The following is a 20620-nucleotide window of genomic DNA, read 5'->3' as shown; positions in this document are numbered from 1 at the left end:
TAATATGATCAGGAAAAGCATAAGATCAATATTATTAGGATCTGCATTAGAGTGGATTAAGAGATCAAGAAATTGCTTATCACTTGTTTTCTGCAGAGGAAAGAATAAGATGAAATATATTTCATAACACCACTATCACAAAGATTTTCTGCCTATAAGAAAACAGAGTCTCAACTCCTCAGAAGTAATCTGAAATGGGACACACTTTTCAAAATATCACATGGAAGTGTTAGAAATTTTGAAAGTAGTGGAAATTGATAGGGTCTAGTCTCCTGTGAAATTGAGCAATGCATATTCCTCAGCTTACAAAAGAAGAATAAAATAGATCAGTATCAGCCAAAACCTAAAGTCTGCAGCGCTATCAGCCCAGAAGAATAAACAAAATATATTATGCTGTTTCTATGGGAACAAATTCCTCTTGGGTGTAAGAGAAATTTTTTTAACAAAAATTTAACTTGAACCACTAATATATGAACAACTATAATTTTCAAAGGGAAGGATGATTAGTAGATCCAGGTATTCATTTGAAGGAATTTCTTTTCAGTTTGGATTTTATAAGCGTTGCAACTTAAAGCCTTGAGACTTACCAATTACAGTCAAGAAACTGAGCCACTTTGGGCAGTTAGTAGATAATTTTCTTATATAAAAGAGAAATGTCAAATTCAGAATACTTATTAGGCAAGTCATTCATGAAAACTGCTCTTTAGAAACCACATTTACACTCTCACTGGGATAATAACATAACTCCAAATGTTCTTTATTAGAATTACTTTCTTCAAAACACAAAATTAAAAGAATGGAAATGTAAGCCACTAAGTGTGCGATAATATTTGAAAAACACATAACTGATAAAAGGCTAATATCCTAGGTATATGAATATATATACATAGGTATACATATATGAAGATTGTGTAAATCATGAAAGAATCTCTATATATGAATATACATATATATATATACACATATACAGATATATTTGAAGATTGTGTAAAGACAACCTAACTGAAAAATGGGCAAAAGATGCTTAGCCAAAAATATATGTAAAAAGATGCTCAACTATATTAACAATCATGCACATGCACATTCAGAAAAAGAAGTGAGACATAGGTACACACTCACTGAAATAGTTCCAAGGGAAAGACTGGCAAAGCTAAGTGCTGCTGAAGATATGGATCTAGAGGAACTCTCAAACACTGTCGATGGGAGTCAAAATCTTCCAGTTGGTAAAATTCTAAGGAATATTATGGCTAAACTGAACATGTTTATACCCAATGGAAATGTGTGCACACATTCATCAAAATATGAATGAGAATTCTTATAAAAATATTATTAATACTTCTCAGAAGTGGAAAACAACCTAAATGTTCATCAACAGTAGAATGGATAAGTGGTGGTATTTGTATTGTAGGATACTGTACATCAAAGTAAATCAACTAACTAGAGATGTAAACAACAAAAATAAATAACAACATAAATAAATAACATAATGCTTAATCAATGAAGCCAAATTCAAAAGAATATAAATCATACTACTCCTTTATATACAATTTTAAGTCATGCAAAATGTATTATGGAATGAGAAGTTAGCACAAGGTTACCTTAGAAAAAATGACAGTGGTGTTGGAAGGAGACATGAGGGAAGCTTCTGAGGTGCAGGGAATATTCTGATCCAGGATCTGGATGAAGTTTATAAAGCGTTTTCTTATAATAGTGCACTGAGAAGTATGTTTATGATATCTGCATTTCTCTGTATATGGGTTTTAAAGTTTTAAAACATTAATTGGAAATTAATGCAAAACATCCTAAAAGAACACATATGGTCACTTTGTTCATTTCTCTCCTTTCAGGAAAGAATACAACTGATTAATCTCACGAACATAATATTCCATGGCTATTACATACCCTGCAAGTAAAAGACTGGAGATTAGAAATTTTCTTTAAATATTACCTACAATGGTCACAGTGAAATAGTAAGTAGCCTCTAAGTCAAAATACTCATACACTGTCCCGACCTTCATTTTCTTTATTTTTTTTTCTTTTTTTTAATGTTTTATTTATTTCTAGGAGAGAGAGAGAGAGAGAGAGAGAGACAGCATGAGCAGGGGAGGGTCAGAGAGAGAGGGAGTCACAGACTCTGAAACAGGCTCCAGGCTCTGAGCTGGCAGTCAGCACAGAGCCCAACGTGGGGCTCGAACCCACGAACCGTGAGATCATGACCTAAGCGAAAGTCGGACGCTTAACCAACTAAGCCACCCAGGCACCCCCTGACCTTCATTTTCTTCTTGGATTAACCTATGTATGGCACCAGAAGAGGTAAACATTAAATATCTGTTTATATCAGCCTGGAAAGTGGTGGCTATTCTATCACCTCTGGGATACTGCTGGAAAGTTTATATTTTGAGATATTGTATTATATGATAGTTGAAAACATGGGGAGAGGGGTTATTCAGCTAGGGAGACTCAACTTCAAGCCCTGTTTTGGTCCTAACAGTTATTTGACCTTAGCCAGTTTGCTTTAACACCATATGCTTCATGTTTTTATTGGCAAAAAGTCATTGTACCAGTACTAATCTTGTATGGCTCCTGAGTAATCAATGCAATAATACAAATAAAATACATCTCAATTTCAAGATTCAGGCACTGAAAGTGCTCAATAACTATATTTGCATTTATTAATAATAAAAATGCATCATTTATAAGAAAAACATTAAATATCAGTGGAAATCTACTGATCTCACAATTGTTTTACGCTATATGTAATTAGTTTCTACTTCTCTCTTGACTAGCTCAACTATTTTAGGTTCCAATTTCTTTGTCTTGTTGTTATTGTTGTTTTGAAGATTGTGTTGTACTATTTCTTTTCATTAAAACGCATTAAATTGCAGGTGAAACCTGAATGACTCAGTAATCAGTACCAATCATGGTGGCAAACAGCCAGACCTCAAGGGTAAGATCTCAGGATATGGGCTGTCTGACTTGCTTTACGTTTAAAGACAATGAAGATGAGATTAAACATTAGAGAATGGAAGTGTAGTAATCTAGGGCATATGATATCAAAACTGCCACTTAAATCATCACCTGTTGTTGCCTGGGAGAAAATGCCTACAGAAGGCATAGTTATGGAGGACAAAGCACTGGCTAACATAATGCCTGTACTGGGTATGCAAAAGACAAGGGTTTTGAAACCTTTGCTTCTCACAGCCCCGAAAAATCGAAGAAAGAAAATAACGGGTTTCTTTCAGTTCAATGCTCAAGGTGTAGAGACAAATTCAGTAAGTTTCAAGACCATCACAAAAATGTATCAGATTGCCCAAAACCATACAATGAATTTGTTAACTAGTACATGATAAATTGTTACGTAGGTTGAATTCAGAGACTTCTTTGGTAAGTTACACATTGAAAAAAAAATGACACCTGGGGCGCCTGGGTGGCTTAGTCGGTTAAGCGTCCGACTTTCGCTTAGGTCATGATCTCGCGGTTGGTGGTTTCGGGGCCCGCGTCGGGCTCTGTGCTGACTGCCAGCTCAGAGCCTGGAGCCTGTTTCAGAGTCTGTGTCTCCCTCTCTCTCTGACCCTCCCCTGCTCACGCTGTCTCTCTCTCTCTCTCTCCTATAAGTAAATAAAACATTTTTAAAAAAATGACACCTGAAAGTTGGAATGATGACATTTATGTAATTATAGGGACCACAGACTCCACGTTCCACTGAGCCTTTCTAGACAGCAGAGAGAGTTCCTCTTCCACTGTCTGATGAAATCTGTCTTGCATTAATTCCCAGTCCACTAGGACCTTAATTTAGGTACTTACCTTTCAAGCGCCTGCCAATTTTCTTCATTCCTACATCTTGCCAATGAGTTTTGATCTATAATTATATTCAGATGCCAACATATGCCAGTGTGCCAGTTAAGAAGTTCAATCTGAGATGTCAAAAGTGTTTCATGGTTTTCAAATTTATATCCTCAAGCAATGAGTAATTTATTTAAGAGTTTGCTAAACTAAGAGGGGAGGAAAAAATGTTAAGTTCAAAATATTACATCTAGCAACTAGGAAACTCTGTCTTTTGTCTTTTCAGGTAGATTGCTAAAACAGATTTAGTGGTGGTATACTTAGCATGAAATTAAATTACCAGAGATTTCTGGGCATAGTCAAGTACTATTGTGTCTGATACAGTGTCCACTAGCTAAATATAGTGATCAAGCTACTGTATCTCTTCCAAATCAATATGTGGCTTAAATGTAAAACACACATTAGAGTTTGAGGACCTAGTGCAGTACAAAAGTAAAGTATCATTCATCAAGGTTACATTGATTACATGTTGGAGTTATAATTGTGTGAGACTATGGTATGAAGTCATTTTAGCATGTATGTCTGGTTTACCCGACTATTAACCCCAACAAGGCCCAAGAATTTCTGCCCAATAGTGGGCAATTTACTGGTGAGAAGAGGGCCAACATCCTTGAAAAGAGAATAAAAGGGTGTATTTTGGAATCCATTAGTACAGTTGGGTGGTTGTAGCCTTTGAAGTAGCCCTGAGTCCTCAGTGGACATGATTAACTCCAGCGTTCATATATCACTGGCCAGCTCTCATAGTTACTGAAATGGACAGCAAGGTGCAGTGAGAAGCACTGTCTGTGGGTTGTGGTTCAGAACACAGCATTTGCTCTAAAACAGTCACCAGCAAATAATTCTGCTTCTTCCATACCAATGACATTTAGTTCAGGTATCAAAGAGTAGATGTAGGAGAGGCACAAAAATTCAGTTTCCTGTTTACAGGTGTTAGTATTTAATGCAGAAGTGATTCCATCAGCATTGATCCATTGGCTTTAATAACTTCCCCCCAGCTAGACTGAACTTTACACAGGCTTTTTCTTGAATCTAGTCTCCAAATTCCCTTTCTTAGAGTATTCATTTTAGAAAACTTCAAATTGTTCTTTCTTAAACTGCCTCTTTGCAATATAAATCCTTTCTATTTACTTTTAAATTTTTTATGTTTATTTATTTTGAGAGACGGAGATAAAGAGCAAGCAGGGTAGGGCAGAGAGAGAGAGACAGAGAAAGACAGAGAGGGAGACAGAGAATCTTAAGCAGGCTCTGCACTGCCAGCGCAGAGCCCAACATGTGGCTCAAACTCACAAACTATGAAATCATGACCTGAGGCAAAATCAAGAGTTGGACACTAATAACTGAGTCACTCAGGTGCCCCCACAATGTAAATCCTTTTTAAACATTCTTGCCAGTTTTGCAATCAGGAATGTCCTTCTCAAGGACCTGGGTGCCATCTCTTTGAAATGCAATTATGAAGGGGACAGGGCCCCTTATACTCTAGTTTCTGTGGGAATGAATGTGGGGGCCTAAGCATGAAAGACACCTTTCTCCAAGTTGTAAAACTCTACCCTTTCATGAAAATAGCAGACTTCACTTCCTTTGAATAAAGCCCTTTAGCAAATGCAAATGGCTTATGATTCCTCTTATTCCAGCTCCTAAAATCTCTTCTACCTTTTTATATTTAGTGGCATTAAACTCGGACTGATTCTGGCTTCTCTCCCCTGTTGTAATAATTTTGATAAAGTTGCCCTTGTTCTTTAACTTTGTTCAGTACAATTTTTGTTTTGACAGGTTATTCAGCAATGCTTGCATTGATACAGAAGTCTAGATCGACTGCCAGCCATAGTAGTCTTAGCATAGCATAGGACTGATAGACAAAGAAAAAAAAGGTGTGGTATAGACTGAAGTGGTTATTTTTCTTATTCAAATGTGCTACATTATGAATCTGAGGAAGATTATGCCAGGAGCTTGTGATGTGCTCTATCTGCCTCATAATACTGCCATTCCAGTCATAATGTTAATGAAAAACTATAGCAACCCAACACAAGCGTGCCCCTGAAGGCTAAGATTCCCCAGAATGACGATTTGAGCCATGCTGCAAATGATAAAACACTGACCACCCAAGAGGTAATTAACTAGAATAGCTGAGGACAAAAGGAATATACAAATGGAAAAAGTAAATGTGGGAAGACTAATGGAGGAATGCTTTAGCTCATTTAAACTACAGTTCAGCGACAAGATAAAGAAATAGGAGCAGTATTAGTTATCCATATTTACTCCCTTGCTCTGTGGCTCTCAGATTCACATTCATCCTTCCATATTGTAGTTAGTTTCTAGGTAAGTTCTGCCTATGGGAGACATTTGTGGAGACTGAAAGAGAGAGAAAGGGAATAGTCATGTTTTCTTTCTTGTTTCTTGCTCTGATAGGGGCCCTGTGCTTATAAAAAGCAGGAACTGAAAGCACATATAAACACAATCTAACAATTATGAACCTATCTCACAAATAAATATGTTAATACCCTAAATAAGATACTACTGAATTAAACATGGTAACAAATCGAGTGATTAATAAAATCTGATAATATGATTTGTGTAAAAAAATCTAGTCATGTCACAATAATAGTCTATGATTTTTGATATAACTCATTAAAAGATAATTGGGAGACATTTTGCTATGTAAAAAGGTGATGTTAAATTGCTCTGTAGGGAGTAAAATAGTATTGTTCAGGGGAAAATAATTCTTTAATTACTTGGGATATAAGATGAAATTTCAGGAGATTGGATATGTGTAGAACTAACAAGGTGTGGGGAAAGGCAGACAATTCTGAAGCTCTGATGAGAGACTGGGTGGAGATATCAGACAGCACAAAGGAAAGATGTGCTTAAAAGCCAGAGAAGAGAGAAAGATGCTCCTCAGGAATTCTCCCAAACTTTGAACTCTCAGATGGTGTGGAATGGTATGGCATTTAATTTAATTTTACTTTGTATTTCTGGGCCAAGTTTGTATCTGGGTTAGGAATTTCCTTGGCTTGTGATGGGCCAATGGAACTATGGTGCAGTTACTGGCTACATGTCAAGTTAATTCAAAACCCTAGACTTCTTCATGGAAGCAGAGATTATTGGTAACTTGATCTAGACCACCTTTTAAACATGCTAAGTCTGAAGACATTTTTAAAGCCTTCTTTTAGGTCAGTTTAATTGTCTCAGGGGGTTAAGTGTTCCTATATGCCTGCAGTAGTATATATGTGTGACTAGCGCTGTTAGAGAGTTTGTTTCAGACAAAAGCCAAGAATGCTTAATATAGGATGAATTTCAATAATGTTTGTGATTCAAATATGTGTCTAAATATTTATATTTTTCAACATTTCATTGAGGTCAAAGTGAAGTGCGTATCATACATGCTTAGCTGCCAAGATGAAAATCCCTGGAGTCTTGGATCCCACTGCATGATTTGTGATTATACAGACACTGGTGCTTCTCTAGGGGCTATATGCAATACGCCAGAAACTAGCAACATTCTTGGAAAGTGCAGTGTCAGGAAAGGGGATGAGAGTTTTAAGTTGTGATTCAACGTACAAGAGGATAGGACTTTCACTCCTGAAGGCAAATAGAAGAAAGAGATTGATAAACAGTTTCTGGGCCTGACACTAGTAGTTAAATGTTGTCTCAAGGTTGCCAATGGCTCAGATCCTGGCAACTTGCCTCATAAAAGTCAAATGGATCTTTCCTACTGTGGAAAGGCATAAGTCAATTTTTTGATCATGAGCTAACGCTTAGGAGAAACACATACATTGAGATTAAGAAAATATATTTCATGATATATTTTGCAACAAATAGCACAAAATTCTTTTGAATATTGTATGGTTAAGTAGACTGGCTGTAAGTAAGTGAACACTGGAGCATTTTGTACTGGACTTCATAACAGATGCTCAGCTTTCCTGATAGAACTGAAGATCTCCTAACTTCTCAGTATTAGTAAAAATATGTTAGTATTAAGGAGAGAGCAGTCTTACTGCAGTGAACAAATGGACTCCCATATGCCTCGACTCTGAGAGAAATAAATTTAGTTTGCTTCCTAAAGAAAGAGAAGCATCTGGCCTCTGATGACGAGGAGAAAAAAGTATGCATAAGAACTCACAGGTGGGACAAAATGGGCATATTTAAGGTTCTGGAAAACAGCCTGTATGTGGAATGCTTGGTGAGCAAGAGGAAGTTCAAGATAAGGTTGCAAAGGTAGGGAGGGACTTGATTATACCAGGTTTGGGGTTTAGGTCTTCTTCAAGACATAATGAGAAGCCACTGAGGAATTTTTAATAGAGTAGCTGAAATCATTGACACATAAAGGTGGGGATGAGGAACCAGAAGCTCAATAGGTTAAAGTAGTGACCCCGAGGATACTGCAGAGCCAACACTATTGCTCTTGCAGAAGTTGACATGTTTGTAGGAGAGAGGAGACTGTGGAGTCCAAACAGTCCACCACTGCAGGGGCTTTAGGGGAGGGATTTGAGGATCTCTTGTTGAGTGGACTGCAGGGGGGCAGGGGAATGCAGTTTCAAGTTGAGACAGCATGTGAAGGGATAAGGAAGTTTACAGGCAACAGAACTTCACACCAACCAAAAATCACAGTTCTTCAGTTGAAAAGGAAAAGTTTCAGAATCAAATCTCAGGTAAAATATCAACCAATAGAATCCTGTTTCCAACTGCATAGAAATGTCATAAATACATCCCTTTATTTATTGCCAGTTGCTAAGATATGTCATCATCTTCTTGATTCTTGAGAGGCAGCCAATGTAAGAAAGAAAGAAAGAAAGAAAGAAAGAAAGAAAGAAAGAAAGAAAGAAAGAAAGAAAGAAAGAAAGAAAGAAAGAAAGAAAGGAGAAAGGAAGAAAGAAGGAAGGAAGGAAGGAAGGAAGGAAGGAAGAAGAAAGGAAGGAAGGAAGGAAGAAGAAATGAAGGAAGGAAGAAAGAAGAAAGGAAGGAAGGAAGAAAGGACGAAAGAAAGAAAGAAAGAAAGAAAGAAAGAAAGAAAGGAGAAAGGAAGAAAGAAGAAAGGAAGGAAGGAAGGGAGGAAGGAAGGAAAAAAGGAAAGAAGGAAGGAAGGAAAGAAGAAAGAAGAAAGGAAGGAAGGAAGGAAGGATGAAAGAAAGAAAGAGAGAAAGAAAGAAAGAAAAAGAAAGAGAATGAAAGAAAGAAAGGAGAAAGAAAGAAAGAAAGAAAGGAAAGAAAGAAAGAAAGAAAGAAAGAAGAAAGGAAGGAAGGAAGGAAGGAAGGAAGGAAGGAAGGAAAGGAAGGAAGGAAGGAGGAAGGAAGGAAGGAAGAAAGAAAGAAAGGCCCTCTGACAATACTCTGTAAGAAGGATGTATTCATAGATGTGTGTAATGCCAGTACCCAAACTAAGAAAAATGGCACTTTTTAGTCTTGGAACTTTATAAAGTTCAGAGAGATAAGGTGATAAGTCACACATGGCCTCACATTAACCTTCTCTTTATCCATTATACAGCTCTGGAATAAACTCATATGTAAAGTGATGTTTAAAAGTTTCAGGGAAATTAGAGAGAAACTAGTACGATTAGGGAAGTGAATACAGTAAAATGTGGATACACGAGTCTTGCTGCCATTTTGTTCTCTTTAACTAATTTTGTGTACCTATTACCTGGTTCATTTTGTTTTGAATCTATTATAGCTTTCAAATTTCTTATTTAGAACGTCATGATAGTGTCTCTGCTTAACCAATCAAACTCCAAATAAAGGCAATCGTATTTCTGCTAAATAAGCATATGCCCCTCAGAAGCATAAATTGTTCTTGAGCCATTTTCCCCTTAAAAGCACTAAATAAAATTTGTAACCAATTTAACAAATACCTCTTAAATTGAAAGGAATCAATTTTCATATGTTATTCAGTAAATTACTTTGGATATTGTCTTTCTGGACATGGTGTCAAGGTAATCCATGATGTATTCTCAGAAATAAATGTGCAATTTAAACAGAATGATTATAACAGAATCATAGTCTCCAGTGGAGACTAAAGCAACCACATGTTTTGACAAAGAAAGCTTAGCTATATGAATCATAAAACAATGCCTACAGACAAGATTACAAATGTTGCAGTAGTTAAGGTAGCTCCAACTCAGTTGTAAGACAAAAATCAGAGCTAAAAATTTGTCTCTTTATACTTGATGAACTTATCCCCTCCCGTATTGTAAATAACCCTAGTTTAGAAATGAGATATTGATTTATGTTTAATCAAGGATTAATTATTGCTTTAATTAAAATGCTTTAATTAATATAGTTAATTGAGAGTTTTATGGTCTATTAGAAATTCCCAAGTTTCAAATCCTGGGCTGCCAAAATTTAATAGAAGTGAATTTTTTGTTGGAGAGCCCCGTGCCTGAAGATCCTATAATTCTTTTGGGTTCATATCTGTCCAAAGCTGCTGTACCTAAGGGTGTGATAAAAACTCCACTGAAGGCTTAGATTGGTTTCCAAGAGTGTGTTTTATTACTTTTGCATCAATTTCCGTATTGCAATTAGTAGATGTGCCCAGGGGCCCCTCATGAGATCTATATAAATCAAAACTGATGATCAAATATACGATGGCACCCATTTGTAATCATACCTTAAGAAATTTTTATAATAGATTAAAGCAGAGCCTTGTCAGATTATTAGGAAGAATAGTTTCCCAATTATATCTCTCTTTGTAAATCTCTAGTAAAAACAACTGATAGGTACATTAAGAAAATCTGAGTGACATTACATTCTTGTGTTTTGTTGTCGTGGTATGTCTTATTTATGAAAAGATGTTTGTAAAATAATTTTTATCTCAGTAATGATTATTTTTAACAACTGGTTTGTCAAATCTAGATGTGTATTCTCAATAAAATAGATAGCAATATCATCATTTTTGTTTCTCATTGTGAATGTCCAAACATTGCTTCCTCCTCTCTGAAAAGTTACTCCTTTAGAAAAATGTCAGCTCCATCTGGAAAATGTCATTTACACCATCTTCTCCACCTCTTTCTTGCTGCCAAGTGTTGACTGCTCAGTGATTTACTCTCTTTGAATGAAGACTTCTGTTCCTGACTTAACTTGAATCCTTTTATTTAATTATTCTGTACCATGATTAGTGATTTTACACTAAGCAAAATGAACATGGTAAATCATCCAAAATCCTGGACTCCGTCTCTCACTGCTACCCACTCTGATTACTGCATTCTATAATTGCACATTCAATTCCCCCTACCCTCTACAAGCCACCCACCTATTCAGTTCTAAACCACTTGACTTCACCTTTTGGAGCACTATTTATCAGCCTTTCTCTGGCTTCAGGACTTCTTGTCATGATTCAGTGCTCATCATAAAACTCATTCCCCAGCCAATGTCCTCAAATCATTTGTGCATCCCTCACTCCATTTTACTACATTGAAACAATGCTGGATTAGTCATAAGAAATGTCCCTCCATTCTGGATTCAGGCCTATGAATCCTGGTTAGTAAAACCTATAGAAAAGATGAGACCGTTTTCTCTCTTATTTCGTGAAAAACTCCATTGCTTTTCCTTTTTGGCTAAATTTTCCAAATCTTGCAAGAAATTTTTATACATGCTCTTCTGTCCTCTTACTTTCCATTCTCTAATTCTCTATGTGCATCTGAGGAGATACGTACTTTTGTAAGAAGTGTTTAGCTGCCATCTCCTTATCTTCCCCCAATCAAATGAAGTATTCATTTACTATGGCTAATACATTACTGCTAAGTGGCTTGAAAGAACCCAGGTTTATTCTCTTAAAGTTGTAGAGGTCAGAATTCCAAAAGTGTGTCTTCAGGGACTAAAATTAACATGACATCAGGGCTACTTTCTTTCTGGAGGCATTGGGAGAGAATTGGTTTTAAGCCTCTGGAGACTGCTTCCATTACCCGACCCTCCAACAATGGCATCTTTCTGATCTTTGCTTCCATCTTCAAATCTCCTTCTTTATCTTACCCTCCTGCCTCCAAAGACCCTGTGATCAAAGGTGACCCATTAGGAACAAATAGACTAATCACCTCATCTTAAGAATTTTAATTTAAGGGCCACCTGGGTGGCTCAGTAGGTTGAGCGTCTGACTTTGGCTCAGGTCATGATCTCAGGGTTCATGGGTTCAAAACCCTTATCGGGCTCTGTGCTGACAACTCAGAGCCTGGAGCCTGCTTGATTCTGTGCCTCCCTCTCTCTCTGATGCTCCCCCACTCATGCTCTCTCTCTGTCTCTCAAAAATAAATAAATGTGAAGAAACAAAAAATAATTTTAACTTAATCACACCTTCAACATGACTTAGCAGATAAATGAATAGAGCAGGTAACATATTCACAAGTTTGAGAGATTAGCACGTAGGGATTTACACGTAGGGAGACACCACCCTACCATACCTATGATCCTACCTACATGTTCCCCCATCCTTTTTCTCCTCTTCTATTATAATAGGAAAAAAAGTCCCTTCATTCATCCAAAAAATAAATTCACTCCACTGGTGTTCTGTTCTTTGAATCTCCACTTCCTCCAGGTTTTAGAAGAGCATTGCTCCTTAATTTACTCTCACTTTTCTTACAACACAAATCACCATTTTATTCGGTATAAAAATAACCATCTTCCCATAGAAAGCCAACACCAACAAACAAACTCACTCACACACCACACATCAGCTACTACCTCTATCTTACACTCACATTCACTCTTTTGTTTGTTTTGCTTTTTGTTTTTTAATTCTGGTCATTTGGTTTTCTGGTAGGCTTGGTGATTTTTTTTTATCAAGTTCCACTTGGTATAAAAACCTGTAGTTTCTTTACTGTTATATCATCCTTATTGATGTTATTTTTATTTAAAATGATTTTTAAAAATTTCCAATTATTAGATTTTTAAATTTATTTTTATTTATTTATTTTCAGAGAAAGACAGAGTGTAAATGGAAGAGGGCCAGAGAGAGAGAGAGAGAGAGAAAGAGAGAATCTGAAAGAAGTTCCAGGCTCTGAGCCATCAGCAGAGAGTCCAACCCATGGCTTGAACCCACTAACTGTGAGACCATGACCTGAGCCAAAGTCAGATGCTCAACTGACTGAGCCACCCAGGGGCCTCCACAGTTTCCACTCTTATCTTACCTCAAACTGGTTTATGTCTCCCATTGATATTCTTAATGGTATGGTCAAAAACACCCACAATTTATTTCATGGCATTCAACTAGTATAAACTAACGTCTGTCATTTTACTTAGACAATTCTAGGAAATCACACTTCCTACTATTTCCTAATCATAGTCAATTAGGAAGAAATCAGATTTCTTTGAGTTTAAGATAGCACTTCTTATTTGTTGTCATTTGAACTCGCTGCTCACTTAACCTTAACTTTCTTTTACAATTCCCTCCTTTTCTGCTTGATCCTAGACATGATCATTCTCTAAAGTTTTGTCCATGGCTCTATTCTATACCTACAAACTTTTCCAAAAAATATCATCCAAAAACAGTGCTGAGGTCTCTCCAATTATAATCTCTATCTTTATCATTAGGATTTTTATGTTGTAGTCCTCCAGACTTCAATATCAAACTTTTTGGTGCCTGGGTGGCTCAGTTGTTTGAGTATCCAACTCTTGATTTTCGCTCAGGTCATGATCCCAATGTTGTGGGATTGGAGCCTCACTCAGGCACCATGATGACCATGGAACCTGCTTAAGATTCTCTCTCACTCTCCCTCTGCCCCTCTCACCCAGTTGCACTCTCTTTATCTCTGAAATAAAAGAGTAAATTAAAAAAATTCAAACTTCTTATCTGGCAATTCTCATCAATGTCCAAAACAATAGAAAAACTTGTAGAGATTATTTTTGAAATGGTTACAAAGTTTTAAACAATTTGATCACTACTATTTTTGTACATGCAAATATAGTTTGTCTCCCAGACAATTGGTTAGCCTCTCTCTGTCCTCTCTTCTTTTCCAACGCCTTCTTCCATTCCAGTTCTATCAAGAGCTGGCAGTGATTCTTTTAAAATGTAAGCTATGGGGTGCCTGGGTGGCTTAGTCGGTTAAGCGTCTGACTTTCGCTTAGGTCATGATCTCTCGGTTCGTGGGTTCGAGCCCCGCGTCGGGTTCTGTGCTGACTGCCAGCTCAGAGCCTGGAGCCTGTTTCAGAGTCTGTGTCTCCCTCTCTCTCTGACCCTCCCCTGCTCACGCTCTCTCTCTCTCTCTTTCTACTAGAAATAAATTAAAAAAAATTTTTTTTAAATAAAAAAATAAAATGTAAGCTATGGCACAACCCTCTGCTGATCAAAATTATCCAATATCTTCCTATATCAGACTACACTTCAAGTCCCTCCCTCCTCTGATCTGTAAGGTCAGGCCACATGTTATCTGGTATCCCACCTCAATCACCATCAAAGTCTTAAGGCTGGCTTCTTGCATTTGTATTTTCTTGACACAAGCCTTATACTTGCTAGGTTCTCTGCAGGGAATGTTCCTACCTCACATATTGTAAAGTTTGTTCACTAAATTTCTTATCTCCTCTTTACTTTTTTCTTCTTATTATTTAACATCACTTGATCTAGTAACTGTCAGTTTACTCTATGATTCTTCCTGTAGAATGTATAATGTATGATCAATGACAGTAGGACTTTGCATCCTCAGTGTTCTAGCACCGGCTCAACTCCTTTGTTGAGTGAATGAATGTATTCAAATCACAGATCTTGAGCACTTACTAGCTATTTTACTGTTTACATGTTATTTAACATGTATAGCTCTAGTAATTACTACTTCTGAAATTTAGAAAATACTGAAGTCTTGTATTATAGGGTTGTTAAAGTGTTATATAAGATAAACCACTCAGCTCAGTTAATATAAAGCATTTGGTTCAGCTAATAACTGTTAGCTTATATTACCTTATCCTATTCTTCTGACCACCTACCAAACATACTTAATGCTATCCTTACTTAGTATTCAAAAATATTCCAATTTCTTATGTGCAATTTTTCTTCCAAAATCAATACATTCTGGTCTATTAATTTAGTCTTGGAGAATTTAAAATATGGGAATTAAAGAGTGCACTTGTTGTGATGAGCACTCAGTGTCATATGGAAGTGTTGAATAGCTATATTGTACACCTGAAACTAATATTATACTGTATGGTAACTAACTGGAATTTAAATAAAATTTTTTAAAAAATCACTGAGGAAAATATACATGGTAAAGCTCATATAGTTCACCCTGCTTTCTCTCTCATTCTATTTCTTCTTGTCATGCGTGTAAAACCTATAAAACATAGAGCTGTATATTCAAAACATATAAAACCTTAAGAAACGAGATTCTTATTTTATTGTTGTTTTGAAATTCCATGATAGCATAAGGTAACTATACATTTCCATTTTTACCATCAAAGTTTAAGTTATTTCTCTCAAAATGACCTGTCACCTGAAACTTCCAGATGTCTGACATCTGCTTATGTCTTTTTTAAAGACTGCTTGAAAATGATAGATGAGTAGTAAGTAAGTAATTCTTCTATTATAATGTGCATATTGCACAATGAAGCATTTGAACTGATATTCCTCTCACTTGACAACTAATTTATTCATGGCAACATGATGGCATGTAAAGATTGATTGCTTATATCCCAAATTTCTGAGAAAGAAAAATATATAGTTGAATTAAATTTTTCATAACGAAAGTAAATAAAGATAACTACAGATCCATGAAAGATCAAGTAGAAAAATTATACCTCACTCTGTATAAACATAAAATGAAGTCAAGAGTTAAAGTAATGTTCACAACTGACTAGCTCTGTTTGTCAAGAGAAGGAAATTTTATAATTTCTAGGGATGATGAAAACTTAACCATGTTATTTGATACCTGCATATCTTTAATTTATTTTTACACATATAAAAACAGCATGCATTTAGAGGCTTAATTAAAGCATACCCTGAGGTAAGAACTGTAACTAGTTGATTAGTACAATAGAATTTCTGTATTGTCTTAGTCAAATGTGTGTATTTCTGAGAGCCCCTATAAAGGATGCGCTTCAATGTATAACCCCATTCAGGCTTCAAGGTTAAAGATTCACCATATGAACATATTTTGAATGTATGTTTCCATAAGGCCTCTTGTCTATAAAATTATTATCTTAGGTTTAAAATTATAGAATTATTAGCAAATGATCAATAATACAAAATAATTACTTGAAAAATCTACTATGGAAATATTTCTCAAATGTAAATTATGCTGCTGAGGTTCTTAGATGGGATAAATTCGAGCTTTTAACATAACTTTACTTTCTTTGTTTCACATTAGCACTGCATTTATTTTGGGAATCCATACTTTATGAATATGGTAAAATACTGTAAGATTTCTACATGTGTACTCAAATTTTACATACAACCTGAATTTACTGACTCTTTGGAATTTAATCCTTGGCCCAAAGAAGACCATCAGGCTCTTGGTTTCTACTTACAAATGCTTCTGCATCAGCACTTCTCCTTATAATCTTCTACATTTAAATCTCTGTGGTTAAGGAAATCTAACCATGACAAATTATTAATGAAGTAAAGGTCAATACATTCTTCCATGAATTAGGAATGTAAAATTGACTACCTGTGGTTTATTTTTTCCTCTATGTATGTTTTCAGCTCATTTTTAAATAGTTCATATCTAGATACTAAACTAGTGATAGCTAATTATATGAGGCAGCCCTTTTATGTAATCATTTTATATAATAATTGAAAAGGAATTCATAACTTTTCATAGTAAAGGAATTTTTCAAATGTAATTGAATTATAAATCTTGAAATTGCTGGGGCACCTGGCTGGCTCAGTCAGTTAAGCATACCGCTCGACTCTTCATTTTGGCTCAGGCCATGATCTCCTGGTTCATGATATGGAATCTCATGTTGGGCTCCATGCTGACAGTGTGGAGCCTGCTTGGGATTTTCTCTCTCCTTCTCTCTCCCTCTGCCCTTTTCCCACATGCCCACACATATGCACTCTCTCTTTAAATATAAATAAATAAACCTAAAAGAATCTTGAAACAGGCAGATTATCCTGGATTGTCTGGGCCCTCCTGGGTTGTCACCGGGGTCCTTATTAAAAAGAAACAGGCAAGAAGGTTAGAGTCAGAGAAGATATGATGATGGAAGTATGAGAGGGAGAAAGAGAGAGGGAGAGAGAGAGAGAAAGAGAGAGAGAGAGAGATGTCTGAAGATGAAGATAAAGGAAGAGCCATGGATCAAAGAAAGGAGATATCCAGAAGCTGGAAAAGGCAAGGAATTGGGCTCTCCCCTAGAGCCTCCAGGAGAAAGACAGCCATGTTGACTATTTGACTTGAAGACTTCTGACCTGTAGGAGAGTAAAGTAACAAACTTGTGTTATTTTACATAACTAAATTTATACTAATTTGTCATAGCAATAATGGGAAAATAATACAGATGTGGGTGTATTAAATATGAAGTGAATTATTACACATAAACATGTTAGAAAATTATCTCACTTTTAATCATACCCTTCCATTATGAGAAATAATTAATTATTGTATTAATTTATTTTTATCACTAATAAAGTAATTAGCAGGGAAGTTTACAAATCTAGAGGAAAATAGGTAAAAGAGAAGTACAGCACCTCAATATCTGATTTAAAAAGAAAAACCAGTGGGGCATCTGGGTGGCCCAACCAGTTAAGCATCTGACTATTGGTTTTATCTCAGGTCATCATCTCATAGTTGGTAGGTTTGAGCCCCACATCGGGCTCCTGCTTGGGATTCTGTCTCTCTCTCTCCCTCTCTCTGCCCCTCCTGAGCTCATGCTATTTCTTTCTCTCTTTCTCTTTCTCTCAAAATCAATAAACTTAAAAAAAGAAAATAGAGAAGTATCTTATAATGATATTTTGATGAAACGAAGAAAGGTCCACCAGCCAACCTAAAACTTAGCTTTTCTAGAAGGAATTACTTAATAAATTGTCTTGAGCTGGGAGAAGAAAGAGCACAGCACAGTGAAAGTAGCTTCATTCACAAATATATATATACGATAATACTTTTATGTATATTTTATTTCTTGAGATGTAATTCTCAAGTCAGAGGAAAACTATATTTTTCCATAACATCTTAAGCAGTCTTACTTTCTGGATATACATATGTATCAAGAGTATAAATACTAATTATATTTTAAATAAAATATTTTTCTGTTGGATCTAGAGGATAAAACAGATAATATTTGTGATGTAGTTTATACAGATTAAGGAATTTCATTGCAAATTTTTATAAATATTTTATAGAAAAAATGAAACGACGTATTTCTTTGCCTATTTTCATGCATAAAACAATTTCTATGAAGCTGACATTTGATGATTCAGTACCTATTCCCTTGTTTTCAAGGCACTTCTGCTGTTCTGAAGGTTTTTTGCAACAGGGATTTTGAGTTGGTTTTGGCTCAGGCTCTTGTGCCCTGGGGTGATAGAATGCGGGTGACTATCCAGCTGCATCGGCAACATCTGGAGCCCATCTCCCCACTGAGGAAAAACCGCAGGGCAGGGCCAGCAGAAATGATGCCAGATGTGCTATCATTATTGTATTTGCAAAAGAAGGTGGTTCCATGCACTTCATCACTTTTAACACTTCTTAAAAAATGGTAAAAATTTGGCACTTTCTTTAGGGTCTCTGGTAATATTAAAAATCTATATGTGTTCACTGGTAGAAATAGATAAAAAAGACTTTTTCTATCAGCGTCTACATTTGGAAGAGAAACCTGACAAATAGATAACAGATTGTTAGATATCGTTTAACTCAACAAATGATTCAGAACCAGGGCTAAGGAGGACTGATGACATGGTGTCCCTGTTCCTCTCTTTTAAATCAATCATTGTTAATGCGTAAGACCAAAACAGGAGGGTAACTTTTAAGATAAAGAACAGAAAAAATGATCCAGTTTAATTCCATTTTAACAATCCAACAGTACTAAGCACAATCATCTAATGATAAGTTATTAAAGTACTGAAGTCATCACATGGTCCAGGAGCTAGAAATAGTATAGCTTACATAGAAGATACCATGGTATCTTAGTCCATTAGTTCATCAACACATGTTTACAAGTCCTTTTTCTCTACTGCTTTAGTTCAAAGTGGCTCAACTTCAGCCTGTAACACGTAAAGGCAAGTCTGCTGGGAAATTTTTGTCAAAACTTTTACTTACCAATGAAAGTACAAGGCAGGAGCCTTGTTCCAACCTTTATCATTTCACCCCACCTGAAATATAGATTCGAGGCTAAAGATGGTGGTAGTCCTGCTGTTACCAGAAGGTGATAAAAAGAAGAAAAAAGACCAAAGGCTAGGATTATAGAGGAGAACAAAAGGAAAAGGCCAGATCCTTGGGTGGTTTTGTCGGGCAGGCAAACTGATGCCAGCAGCCACCTCCATCTATCCTTCTTGTTAAGTAGGATAATAAATCTCTGTATGGTTTAAGCCTCTCTTAATTAGATTTTTGTTACTTGCAGCTGATAGCTTTTCAAGCTGATAAACAAAATAGAAATACCTTGTAGTAAAAAAGAGACTAAAGTAATTTATCTAGTATTATGTAAATTAACAAAATTAATGAAACAACCCCAAATATATATGTATTGTACATGTGTATTATATATGTTATGTAGACACATATATGTACATGTGTGTACATATGTAAATATTTATGTGTTTATATATATATGAATGTTAAAACAAGATAAGAATTAGGAGGAAAATTTCATCATGTAAAATAAAGAATAATGACAAGAGATTCCACGTTAGATGGGGGTAGTGTAAGCTTTTCCAGAACGGATACTATAGTCAAATGGGTGAACAGTATAATTATGTTCTGTATCGTTAATATTAAGTTTGCATTCCCCTTTTAATCTATAGATGAAGAAATGACTCATGAGGCAGAGAATAAAACATTTTTAAGGAAAAGGGAAGAAAATAAGGAATGTAGAAAATATAAAAAGTAGTAATATGATATAAAATCTGTTGAGAGAAAAAGTGATAACATAGAATAAAATGAAAGCAAAAGAACGTTTAAAGAATAATTTTGAAAATAAAACAGCATTGTGTTGACTGCTGTGCATTAAAGTGGGTGAAGCTATGTTTAGAAGTCAATATCCTTTAATATTAATAGGACTATGAATATGAATACAAATCCAGATATCAACATAAATTAAAATAAACGTGTATTTCTAAATGATCTGAAACCAATGACATGCATGTTTGTATGTCACATTGTTTATATGACAACAAATATTTGCATTCAATGATCTTCAGCGTCTCTGTCTTCTCCATTTTGTTTTGTTTTGTTTATAATATATTACTTTGGCTGGAAACAAATTAGTATTATATACGTTACAGAGTTTATGCTTTTCTCTATCTAAGTAAATAGAGAAAAATATTGTTGGAATTTCCATACTTGGATATATAGTGAATTTACTTTTTATTAAAATTTGTCTTTCCTATAGATATAATCATATATTCCTAACTTATAAATACTTCTTTAAATGAAGTGATTCAAATAGATATTTGTCAATAATTCTACAAGTAATAATAAGTAATTATCAAATAGAGCTTTGTTGCATTCATAATAATCCACCAATATTTCATAATGGAGACTATTTAGCAATCATTCAAGAATTATTAGGATCCTCATTGAAGAGTAAAACTAGTCATGGGGTATTAATAAATGTTTGATGTATATTTATACTCTAAATGCTATTTGTTTGTTTTTATTCAGTATCATTGAATCTGTCACTATAGACATGTACATATACTTGTCTAGGGCTATTCTGTGGAACT

At 35.5% G+C, this 20620-nt stretch overlaps 1 protein-coding gene across 2 annotated transcripts in view; it reads right to left on the bottom strand.

The window, feature by feature from the left end:
• Positions 1-20620, bottom strand: part of LOC144244769 (uncharacterized) — a 458868-nt gene that overhangs the window by 144575 nt on the left and 293673 nt on the right. The gene's annotated exons all lie outside the window — the stretch shown is intronic.

Source organism: Crocuta crocuta, unplaced genomic scaffold (assembly GCF_008692635.1).
Source record: "Crocuta crocuta isolate KB4526 unplaced genomic scaffold, BGI_CrCroc_1.0 scaffold188, whole genome shotgun sequence".
Classification (NCBI taxonomy): domain Eukaryota; kingdom Metazoa; phylum Chordata; class Mammalia; order Carnivora; family Hyaenidae; genus Crocuta; species Crocuta crocuta.
This window is presented reverse-complemented; position numbering and strand designations above follow the sequence as displayed.